Genomic DNA, 12,109 nt, shown 5'->3' on the forward strand with positions numbered 1-12,109 from the left:
TCACAGTAATCTTACTTCTGGGGAGACAATTCAATCTAAACAAAAGGTCATCTGTACACACACAGTAAAAATCTGGGAGTAACTGAAGACAGAGTTGGTAAGTGAAATAAGAAACAGTTCTAAGAAATTAAACTATGGTATCAATAGGCACCTGGTATAAAAGGTCAGTTGATGTTAGCTGCTACTTTTTTGTTGTTTTGAGACAGGGTCTCACTCTGTCGCCCAGGCTGGAGTGCAGAGGCCTGATCATGACTCACTGCAGTCTCAGCCTCCCTGGGCTTGAGTGATCCTCCCACCTCAGCCTCCCAAGTAGCTGGGACTACAGGAACGTGCCACCACACTAGGCTAATTCATGTATTTTTCTGTAGGGATGGTGACTCCCCCTTTGTTTCCAAGGCCTATCGCAAACTCTTGGCCTCAAGCCATCCTCCTGCCTCAGCCTCCCAAAGTGTTGCGATTACCAGTGTGAGCCACCACACCTGGCCACCTGCTACTTTTAGCAATATTATTATTATTCTTCCACTCCATTAAAAATTATTATTTTCAAGGCTATGCAACAGTATGTATCCTACAGCATAATTGTAAAAACATATACAGTTGCCGTCCCTCAGTATACAGAATTAGTTACAGCCCCCCATCTCTGCATATACCAAAATCCATGCTTACTCACGTTTCGCTGTCACCCCTCTGGAATCCACGTGTACGAAAATACCAAATATTAGTTGGGCGTAGTGGCAAGCACCTGTAGTCTCAGCCACGTGGGAGGTTGAGATGGGAGGATCGCTTCAGCCTGGAAGGTTGAGGCTGCAGTCAGCTGCGATAGCACTACTACCCTCCAGCCTCGGACAACAGAGGGAGACCCTGTCTCAGAAAAAAAAAAAACAAAATAAAACAGGTTAGAAATTGTAATGAGGTCTGTTGGGCAAAATTCCATATAAGCAAAGTATAAATTAAGAAAGCAAATCCTGATAAATTAGTACGATTGACTTTCTGGAGTTTCTGACAATAAAAGTAAGGAAAATGCAGAACACAAAGACAGAGAGTAAAAAGAGAAATTAGGAAAGCATTCTACATGTTTAATAGGAAGACACTGGCCGTGTTCGTGCAGCGACAGCATGTCGTGACATGACATACTTTGGAGAGAAGTTAACAGATGAGGAAGTTGATAAAAATCATCAGAGAAGCAAAATACTGGTAGCGACACTCAAGGAAACCACGAAATTTCCATAACTTATGTCAGCAAAGTGGGAATATTGTACAGTGTGTGTTGAAGTTCCTATACAACATTGTTTATCTGCCGTTTGTTTGTTTGTAAGGAATGTATATACTAAAAGTTCTTCTTGCTGTCAAAAGAATATGTGTGAATAAGTCATTTTAACTTATTCTTCTGTTTTTCTTTTATCTTCCTGCCATCATCCCACAGCCTTACTTTAGAAATTTTTTCTTTAGAAAATTGAACAAGTGCCCCTTGTGGTGGCACATACCTCGAGGATGGGAGGCAGGGGTGAAAGGGTCACTTGAGGCCATTAGTTTGACAGCAGCCTGGCCAACAAAGTGAGACCCCATGTCTGCAAAACAATTTAAAAATTAGCCAAGTATCGTCATGTATACCTACAGTCCCAGCTACCTCAACTTACGGAGAAACTTCAGGGCCTGGCGAGAAGGCTGGGAGGCAGGAGCTGGGTCTAAAGAGGCCATTGTAACGACGGAGCTGTGCCTGTGGAGGCTGTTGTGAGGCAGTAGGCTCATCTGCGGAGACTGCCGTGAGGTAGGGTATGGGCCTAAATAGGCCATTGTGAGTCATGAGCTTGGTCTGTAGAGGCTGACTGGAGAGAGTTCTGGGCCTGGCGAGGCTGCCGGGAGGTAGGAGCTGGGCGAAAAGATTTAAGCACATTTACGTTGATTAGGCACTTCATTTCCATTATTACACTGGAATATATAATAAAATAATTATAGAACTCACCATAATGTAGAATCAGTGGGCGTGTTAAGCTTGTTTTCCTGAAACTGGATGGTCCCACCTGAGCGTGATGGGAGAAAGTGACAGATCAATAGGTATTAGATTCTCATAAGAACAGCGCAACCTAGATCCCTCACATGCACGGTTCACAACAGGGTGCGTTCTCCTATGAGAATCTAATGCTGCTGCTCATCTGAGAAGGTGGAGCTCAAGCGGGAATGTGAGCAAAGGGGAGTGGCTGTAAATACAGACGAAGCTTCCCTCACTCCCTCACTCGACACCACTCACCAGCTGTGTGGCTCCTTACGGCTCCATGGCTCAGGGGTTGGGGACCCCTGCTCAAGTGCATTAAAGCGACCCTTCCCACACCAGTCTTCATAGTAGTCAAGGGCAGCAACCACTTAGCTCCCAAGGCATGTGCCTCAGCTGGCATTTCGTCACAATCAACAGTAAGTGGTAGCTTGAGTCATTGTGAGGTCACTTCCTGGAAATCACCCTAAACCCGGGCCCTGACACTAAAACCCTAACCCTGGGCCCTGACACTAATACCCTAACACTAGGCCCTGGTCATGAGCCTAAAACCCCAAACTTGTGTCCCGGCCCTGACCTTAAACAACCCTAAACCTGGGCCCCGGCCCTGATCCTAAAGCAACCCTAACACTGGGCCCCGGACCTGACCCTAAAACAACCGTAACACTGGGCCCCGGCCGTCACCCTAAAACAACCCTAACCCTGGCCCGGACCTGAACCTGAAACAAGCCTAAACCTGGGCCCTGGCCCTGACCCTAAAACAATCCTAACCCTGGGCCCTGGCCCTTTCCCTAAAACAACCCTAACCCTGGGCCTTGGCCCTGACCCTAAAACAAGCCTAACTCTCGCCCTGGCCCTGACCCTAAAACAACCCTAACCCTGGGCCCTGGCCCTGACGCTAAAAGAACCCTAACCCTGGGCCCTGGCCCTGACCCTAAAACAACCCTAACCCTGGGACCTGGCACTGACCCTAAAACAACCCTAACCCTGGGCCCTGGCCCTGACCCTAAAACAACCCTAAACCTGGGCCCGGGCCCTGACCCTAAAACAACCCTAACCCTGGGCCCTGGCGCTGACCCTAAAACAACCCTAACCCTGGGCCCTGGCCCTGACCCAAAAACAACCCTAACCCTGGCCCTGGCCATGACCCTAAAACAACCGTAAACCTGGGCCCTGGCCCTGACCCTAAAACAAGCCTAAACCTGGGCCCTGCCCTGACCCTAAAACAACCCTAAACCTGGACCCTGACCCTGAACCTAAACCAACCCTAACCCTGGGCCCTGGCACTAAAACAAGCCTAACCCTGGACCCTGGCCATGACACTAATACAACCGTAAACCTGGGCCCTGGCCCTGACACTAAAACAAGCCTAAACCTGGGCCCTGGCCGTGACCCTAAAACAACCCTAAACCTGGACCCAGGCCCTGACCCTAATACAAGCCTAAACCTGGGCCCTGGACCTGACCATAAAGCAACCCTAATCCTCGGCACTGACCCTAAAACAACTCTAACCCTGGGAACTGACCCTAAAATAACCATAACCCTGGGCCCTGGCCCTGACCCTAAAACAACCCTAACCCTGGGACCTGGCCCTGACACTGAAACAACCCTTACCCGGGACCCTGGCACTGAACCTAAAACAACCTTAACCCTGGGCCCTGGCCCTGACCCTAAAACAACCCTATCCCTGTGCCCTGGCCCTGACCCTAAAACAAGCCTAACCCAGGGCCCTGGCTCTTAACCTAAAACAACCCTTACCCTTGGCCCTGGCCCTGACCCTAAAACAAGCCTAACCCTGGGCCCTGGCACTGACCCTAAAACAACCCTAACCCTGGGCCCTGTCTCTGACCCCAAAACAACCCTAACCCTGGGCCCCGGCCCTGACCCTAAAACAAGCCTAACCCTGGGCCCAGGCCCTGACCTAAAACAACCCTGACCCTGGGCCCTGGCCCTGACCCTAAAACAACCCTAACCCTGGGCCCAGGCCCTGACTCTAAAACAAGCCTAACCCTGGGCACTGGCCCTGACCCTAAAACAACCCTATGCCTGGGCCCTGGCCCTGACCCTAAAACAAGCCTAACCCTGGGCCCTGGCCCTGACCCTAAAACAACCCAAACCCTGGGCACTGGCCATGACCCTAAAACAACCCTAACCCTGGGCCCTGATACTAAAACAAGCCTAACCCTGGGCCCCGAACCTAAAAAAACCCTAACCCTGGGCCCTGGCACTAAAACAAGCCTAACCCTGGGCCCTGGCCCTGACCCTAAAACAAGCCTAACCCTGGATCCTGGCCCTGACCCTAAAACAAGCCTAAACATGGGCCCTGGCCCTGACCCTAAAACAACCCTAACCCTGGGCCCTGGACCTGACCCTAAAACAAGCCTAACCCTGGGACCTCGCCCTGACCCTAAAACAACCCTAACCCTGGGCCCTGGCCCTAACCCTGATCATAAAACAACCCTAACCCTGGGCCCTGGCTCTGACCCTAAAACAAGCCTAACCCTGGGCCCTGGCCCTGACCCTAAAACAAGCCTAATCCTGGGCCCTGGACCTGACCATAAAACAACCCTAACCGTGGGCCCTGGACATGACCCTAAAACAACACTAACCGTGGGCCCTGGACATGACCCTAAAACAACCCTAACCCTGAGCCCTGGCCCTGACCGTAAAACAACCCTAACCCTGGGCCCTGGCCCTGACCCTAAAACAACCCTAAACCTGGGCCCTGACCCTGACCGTAAAACAATCCTAACCCTGGGCCCTGGCCCTGACCGTAAAACATCCCTAACCCTGGGCCCTGGCCCTGACCCTAAAACAAGCCTACCCCTGGGCCCTGGCCCTGACCATAAAACAAGCCTAACCCTGGGCCCTGGCCCTGACCCTAAAACAAGCTTAACCCTGGGAACTGGCCCTGACCTAAAACAACCCTAACCCTGGGCACTGGCCCTGACCTAAAACAACCCTAACCATGGGCCCTGGCCCTGACCCTAAAACAACCCTAACCCTGGGCCCTGGTACTAAAACAAGACTAACCCTGGGCACTGGCCCTGACCCTAAAACAACCCTATCCCTGGGACCTGGCCCTGACCCTAAAACAAGCCTAACCCTGGGCCCTGGTCCTGACCCTAAAACAACCCTAACCGTGGGCCCTGTCCCTGACCCTAAAACAAGACTAACCCAGGGCCCTGGCCCTGACCTAAAACAACCCTGACCCTGGGCCCAGTCCCTGACCCTAAAACAAGCCTAACCGTGGGCCCTGGCCCTGACCCTAAAACAAACCAAACCCTGGGCGCTGGCCATGACCCTAAAACAATCCTAACCCGGGGCCCTGATACTAAAACAAGCCTAACCCTGGGCCGCGAACCTAAAAAAACCCTAACCCTGGGCCCTGGCACTAAAACAAGCCTAACCCTGGGCCCTGGCCCTGACCCTAAAACAAGCCTAACCCTGGACCCTGGCCCTGACCCTAAAACAAGCCTAAACCTGGGCCCTGGCCCTGACCCTAAAACAACCCTAACCCTGGGCCCTGGCCCTGACCCTAAAACAAGCCTAACCCTGGGACCTCGCCCTGACCCTAAAACAACCCTAACCCTGGGCCCTGGCCCTAACCCTGATCATAAAACAACCCTAAACCTGGGCCCTGGCTCTGACCCTAAAACAAGCCTAACCCTGGGCCCTGGCCCTGACCCTAAAACAAGCCTAACCCTGGGCCCAGGTCCTGACCCTAAAACAATCCTAACCCTGGGCCCTGGCCCTGACCCTAAAACAACCATAACTCTGGGCCCTGGCCCTGAACCTAAAACAACCCTAACCCTGGGCCCAGGCCCTGACCCTAAAACAAACCTAACCCTGGGCCGTGGCCCAGACCCTAAAACAAACCTAACCCTGGGCCCTGGCCCTGACCCTAAAACAACCCTAACCCTGGGCCCTGGCCCTGACCCTAAAACAACCCTAACCCTGGGCCCTGACCCTAAAACAACCTTAACCCTGGGCACTGACCCTAAAATAACCATAACCCTGGGCCCTGGCCCTGACCCTAAAACAACCCTAACCCTGGGACCTGGCCCTGACACTGAAACAACCCTTAACCAGGACCCTGGCCCTGACCCTAAAACAACCCTAACCCTGGGCCCTGACCCTGACCCTAAAACAACCCTAATCCTGGGCCCTGGACCTGACGCTAAAACAACCCTAACCGTGGGCCCTGGACATGACCCTAAAACAACCCTAACCGTGGGCCCTGGACATGACCCTAAAACAACCCTAACCCTGAGCCCTGGCCCTGACCGTAAAACAACCCTAACCCTGAGCCCTGGCCCTGACCCTAAAACAACCCTAAACCTGGGCCCTGACCCTGACCCTAAAACAACCCTAACCCTGGGCCCTGGCCCTGACCGTAAAACATCCCTAACCCTGGGCCCTGGCCCTGACCCTAAAACAAGCCTAACCCTGGGCCCTGGCCCTGACCCTAAAACAAGCCTAACCCTGGGAACAGGCCCTGACCTAAAACAACCCTAACCCTGGGCCCTGGCCCTGACCTAAAACAACCCTAACCGTGGGCCCTGGCCCTGACCCTAAAACAACCCTAACCCTGGGCCCTGGTACTAAAACAAGACTAACCCTGGGCCCAGGTCCTGACCCTAAAACAACCCTAACCCTGGGCCCAGGTCCCGACCCTAAAACAAGCCTAACCTTGGGCACTGGCCCTGACCCTAAAACAACCCTATCCCTGGGCCCTGGCCCTGACCCTAAAACAAGCCTAAACCTGGGCCCTGGCCCTGACCCTAAAACAACCCTAACCCTGGGCCCTGGCCCTGACCCTAAAACAACCCTATCCCTGGGCCCTGGCCCTGACCCTAAAACAAGCCTAACCCTGGGACCTGGCCCTGAACCTAAATCAAGCCTAACCCTGGGCCTTGGCCCTGACCCTAAAACAACCCTAACGCTGGGCCCTGGCCCTGACCCTAAAACACCCCTAAACCTGGGCCCTGGCCCTGACCTAAAACAACCCTGACCCTGGGCCCTGGCCCTGACTCTAAAACAACCCGAACCCTGGGCCCTGGCACAAAAAGAAGCCTAACCCCGGGCCCAGGTCCTGACCCTAAAACAAACCTAACCCTGGGCCCTGGCGCTGACCCTAAAACAACCCTAACGCTGGGCCCTGGCCCTGACCCTAAAACAACCCTAACCCTGGGCCCTGGCCCTGACCCTAAAACAATCCTAACCCTGGGCCCTGGCCCTGACCCTAAAACAACCATAGCTCTGGGCCCTGGCCCTGAACCTAAAACAACCCTAACCCTGGGCCCAGGCCCTGACCCTAAAACAACCCTAACCCTGGGCCCTGGCCCTGACCCTAAAACAAACCTAACCCTGGGCCCTGGCCCTGACCCTAAAACAACCCTAACCCTGGGCCCTGGCCCTGACTCTAAAACAAGCCTAACCCTGGGCCCTGGCCCTGACCCTAAAACAACCCTAACCCTGGGCCCTGACGCAGACCCTAAAACAAACCTAACCCTAGGCCCTGGCCCTGACCCTAAAATAAAGCCAACCATGGGCACTCACCCTAAAACAACCCTAACCCTGGGCCCTGACCCTAAAACAACCTTAACCCTGGGCACTGACCCTAAAATAACCATAACCCTGGGCCCTGGCCCTGACCCTAAAACAACCCTAACCCTGGGACCTGGCCCTGACACTGAAACAACCCTTACCCTGGACCCTGGCCCTGACCCTAAAACAACCCTAACCGTGGGCCCTGGACATGACCCTAAAACAACCCTAATCCTGGGCCCTGGACCTGACCCTAAAACAACCCTAACCGTGGGCCCTGGACATGACCCTAAAACAACCCTAACCCTGAGCCCTGCCCCTGACCGTAAAACAACCCTAACCCTGGGCCCTGGCCCTGACCGTAAAACATCCCTAACCCTGGGCCCTGGCCCTGACCCTAAAACAAGCCTAACGCTGGGCCCTGGCCCTGACCCTAAAACAAGCCTAACCATGGGCCCTGGCCCTGACCCTAAAACAACCCTAACCCTGGGCCCTCGCCCTGACCCTAAAACAACCGTAACCCTGGGCCCTGGCCCTGAACCTAAAACAACCCTAACCCTGGGCCCTGGCCCTGACCCTAAAACAAGCCTAACCCTGGGACCTGGCCCTGACCTAAAACAACCCTATCCCTGGGCCCTGGCCCTGACCCTAAAACAAGCCTAACCCTGGGCCCTGGTACTGACCCTAAAACAACCCTAACCGTGGGCCCTGTCCCTGACCCTAAAACAAGACTAACCCAGGGCCCTGGCCCTGACCTAAAACAACCCTGACCCTGGGCCCTGTCCCTGACCCTAAAACAAGCCTAACCCTGGGCCCTGGCCCTGACCCTAAAACAACCCAAACCCTGGGCACTGGCCATGACCCTAAAACAACCCTAACCCTGGGCCCTGATACTAAAACAAGCCTAACCCTGGGCCCCGAACCTAAAAAAACCCTAACCCTGGGCCCTGGCACTAAAACAAGCCTAACCCTGGGCCCTGGCCCTGACCCTAAAACAAGCCTAACCCTGGATCCTGGCCCTGACCCTAAAACAAGCCTAAACATGGGCCCTGGCCCTGACCCTAAAACAACCCTAACCCTGGGCCCTGGACCTGACCCTAAAACAAGCCTAACCCTGGGACCTCGCCCTGACCCTAAAACAACCCTAACCCTGGGCCCTGGCCCTAACCCTGATCATAAAACAACCCTAACCCTGGGCCCTGGCTCTGACCCTAAAACAAGCCTAACCCTGGGCCCTGGCCCTGACCCTTAAACAAGCCAAATCCTGGGCCCTGGACCTGACCATAAAACAACCCTAACCGTGGGCCCTGGACATGACCCTAAAACAACACTAACCGTGGGCCCTGGACATGACCCTAAAACAACCCTAACCCTGAGCCCTGGCCCTGACAGTAAAACAACCCTAACCCTGGGCCCTGGCCCTGACCCTAAAACAACCCTAAACCTGGGCCCTGACCCTGACCGTAAAACAACCCTAACCCTGGGCCCTGGCCCTGACCGTAAAACATCCCTAACCCTGGGCCCTGGCCCTGACCCTAAAACAAGCCTACCCCTGGGCCCTGGCCCTGACCATAAAACAAGCCTAACCCTGGGCCCTGGCCCTGACCCTAAAACAAGCTTAACCCTGGGAACTGGCCCTGACCTAAAACAACCCTAACCCTGGGCACTGGCCCTGACCTAAAACAACCCTAACCATGGGCCCTGGCCCTGACCCTAAAACAACCCTAACCCTGGGCCCTGGTACTAAAACAAGACTAACCCTGGGCACTGGCCCTGACCCTAAAACAACCCTATCCCTGGGACCTGGCCCTGACCCTAAAACAAGCCTAACCCTGGGCCCTGGTCCTGACCCTAAAACAACCCTAACCGTGGGCCCTGTCCCTGACCCTAAAACAAGACTAACCCAGGGCCCTGGCCCTGACCTAAAACAACCCTGACCCTGGGCCCAGTCCCTGACCCTAAAACAAGCCTAACCATGGGCCCTGGCCCTGACCCTAAAACAAACCAAACCCTGGGCGCTGGCCATGACCCTAAAACAATCCTAACCCGGGGCCCTGATACTAAAACAAGCCTAACCCTGGGCCGCGAACCTAAAAAAACCCTAACCCTGGGCCCTGGCACTAAAACAAGCATAACCCTGGGCCCTGGCCCTGACCCTAAAACAAGCCTAACCCTGGACCCTGGCCCTGACCCTAAAACAAGCCTAAACCTGGGCCCTGGCCCTGACCCTAAAACAACCCTAACCCTGGGCCCTGGCCCTGACCCTAAAACAAGCCTAACCCTGGGACCTCGCCCTGACCCTAAAACAACCCTAACCCTGGGCCCTGGCCCTAACCCTGATCATAAAACAACCCTAAACCTGGGCCCTGGCTCTGACCCTAAAACAAGCCTAACCCTGGGCCCTGGCCCTGACCCTAAAACAAGCCTAACCCTGGGCCCAGGTCCTGACCCTAAAACAATCCTAACCCTGGGCCCTGGCCCTGACCCTAAAACAACCATAACTCTGGGCCCTGGCCCTGAACCTAAAACAACCCTAACCCTGGGCCCAGGCCCTGACCCTAAAACAAACCTAACCCTGGGCCGTGGCCCAGACCCTAAAACAAACCTAACCCTGGGCCCTGGCCCTGACCCTAAAACAACCCTAACCCTGGGCCCTGGCCCTGACCCTAAAACAACCCTAACCCTGGGCCCTGGCCCTGACCCTAAAACAAACCTAACCCTAGGCCCTGGTCCTGACCCTAAAATAAACCCAACCATGAGCACTCACCCTAAAACAACCCTAACCCTGGGCCCTGACCCTAAAACAACCTTAACCCTGGGCACTGACCCTAAAATAACCATAACCCTGGGCCCTGGCCCTGACCCTAAAACAACCCTAACCCTGGGACCTGGCCCTGACACTGAAACAACCCTTAACCAGGACCCTGGCCCTGACCCTAAAACAACCCTAACCCTGGGCCCTGACCCTGACCCTAAAACAACCCTAATCCTGGGCCCTGGACCTGACGCTAAAACAACCCTAACCGTGGGCCCTGGACATGACCCTAAAACAACCCTAACCGTGGGCCCTGGACATGACCCTAAAACAACCCTAACCCTGAGCCCTGGCCCTGACCGTAAAACAACCCTAACCCTGAGCCCTGGCCCTGACCCTAAAACAACCCTAAACCTGGGCCCTGACCCTGACCCTAAAACAACCCTAACCCTGGGCCCTGGCCCTGACCGTAAAACATCCCTAACCCTGGGCCCTGGCCCTGACCCTAAAACAAGCCTAACCCTGGGCCCTGGCCCTGACCCTAAAACAAGCCTAACCCTGGGAACAGGCCCTGACCTAAAACAACCCTAACCCTGGGCCCTGGCCCTGACCTAAAACAACCCTAACCGTGGGCCCTGGCCCTGACCCTAAAACAACCCTAACCCTGGGCCCTGGTACTAAAACAAGACTAACCCTGGGCCCAGGTCCTGACCCTAAAACAACCCTAACCCTGGGCCCAGGTCCCGACCCTAAAACAAGCCTAACCTTGGGCACTGGCCCTGACCCTAAAACAACCCTATCCCTGGGCCCTGGCCCTGACCCTAAAACAAGCCTAAACCTGGGCCCTGGCCCTGACCCTAAAACAACCCTAACCCTGGGCCCTGGCCCTGACCCTAAAACAACCCTATCCCTGGGCCCTGGCCCTGACCCTAAAACAAGCCTAACCCTGGGACCTGGCCCTGAACCTAAATCAAGCCTAACCCTGGGCCTTGGCCCTGACCCTAAAACAACCCTAACACTGGGCCCTGGCCCTGACCCTAAAACACCCCTAAACCTGGGCCCTGGCCCTGACCTAAAACAACCCTGACCCTGGGCCCTGGCCCTGACTCTAAAACAACCCGAACCCTGGGCCCTGGCACAAAAAGAAGCCTAACCCCGGGCCCAGGTCCTGACCCTAAAACAACCCTAACCCTGGGCCCTGGCGCTGACCCTAAAACAACCCTAACGCTGGGCCCTGGCCCTGACCCTAAAACAACCCTAACCCTGGGCCCTGGCCCTGACCCTAAAACAATCCTAACCCTGGGCCCTGGCCCTGACCCTAAAACAACCATAGCTCTGGGCCCTGGCCCTGAACCTAAAACAACCCTAACCCTGGGCCCAGGCCCTGACCCTAAAACAACCCTAACCCTGGGCCCTGGCCCTGACCCTAAAACAAACCTAACCCTGGGCCCTGGCCCTGACCCTAAAACAACCCTAACCCTGGGCCCTGGCCCTGACTCTAAAACAAGCCTAACCCTGGGCCCTGGCCCTGACCCTAAAACAACCCTAACCCTGGGCCCTGACGCAGACCCTAAAACAAACCTAACCCTAGGCCCTGGCCCTGACCCTAAAATAAAGCCAACCATGGGCACTCACCCTAAAACAACCCTAACCCTGGGCCCTGACCCTAAAACAACCTTAACCCTGGGCACTGACCCTAAAATAACCATAACCCTGGGCCCTGGCCCTGACCCTAAAACAACCCTAACCCTGGGACCTGGCCCTGACACTGAAACAACCCTTACCCTGGACCCTGGCCCTGACCCTAAAACAAC

The 12,109-nt window shown here is 55.1% G+C and overlaps 1 long non-coding RNA gene across 3 annotated transcripts in view; it reads right to left on the reverse strand.

Annotated features, from left to right (window-relative positions):
* The window catches only part of LOC129532902 (uncharacterized), a 202,413-nt gene that overhangs the window by 3,149 nt on the left and 187,155 nt on the right, over positions 1–12,109 (reverse strand). For 2 of the 3 annotated variants that reach the window (XR_010133293.1, XR_010133292.1), the window contains exons 8-10: positions 1,964–2,021; positions 1,638–1,870; positions 671–861 (exon numbers count right to left, since the gene is read on the reverse strand). This is a non-coding gene — a long non-coding RNA (uncharacterized lncRNA). Of the gene's footprint in view, positions 1–670; positions 862–1,637; positions 1,871–1,963; positions 2,022–2,248; positions 2,410–12,109 lie in introns of those variants that run through there. The other variant, XR_010133294.1, reaches the window with a different exon arrangement.

Source organism: Gorilla gorilla, chromosome 3 (genome assembly GCF_029281585.2).
Source record: "Gorilla gorilla gorilla isolate KB3781 chromosome 3, NHGRI_mGorGor1-v2.1_pri, whole genome shotgun sequence".
Taxonomy (NCBI): domain Eukaryota; kingdom Metazoa; phylum Chordata; class Mammalia; order Primates; family Hominidae; genus Gorilla; species Gorilla gorilla.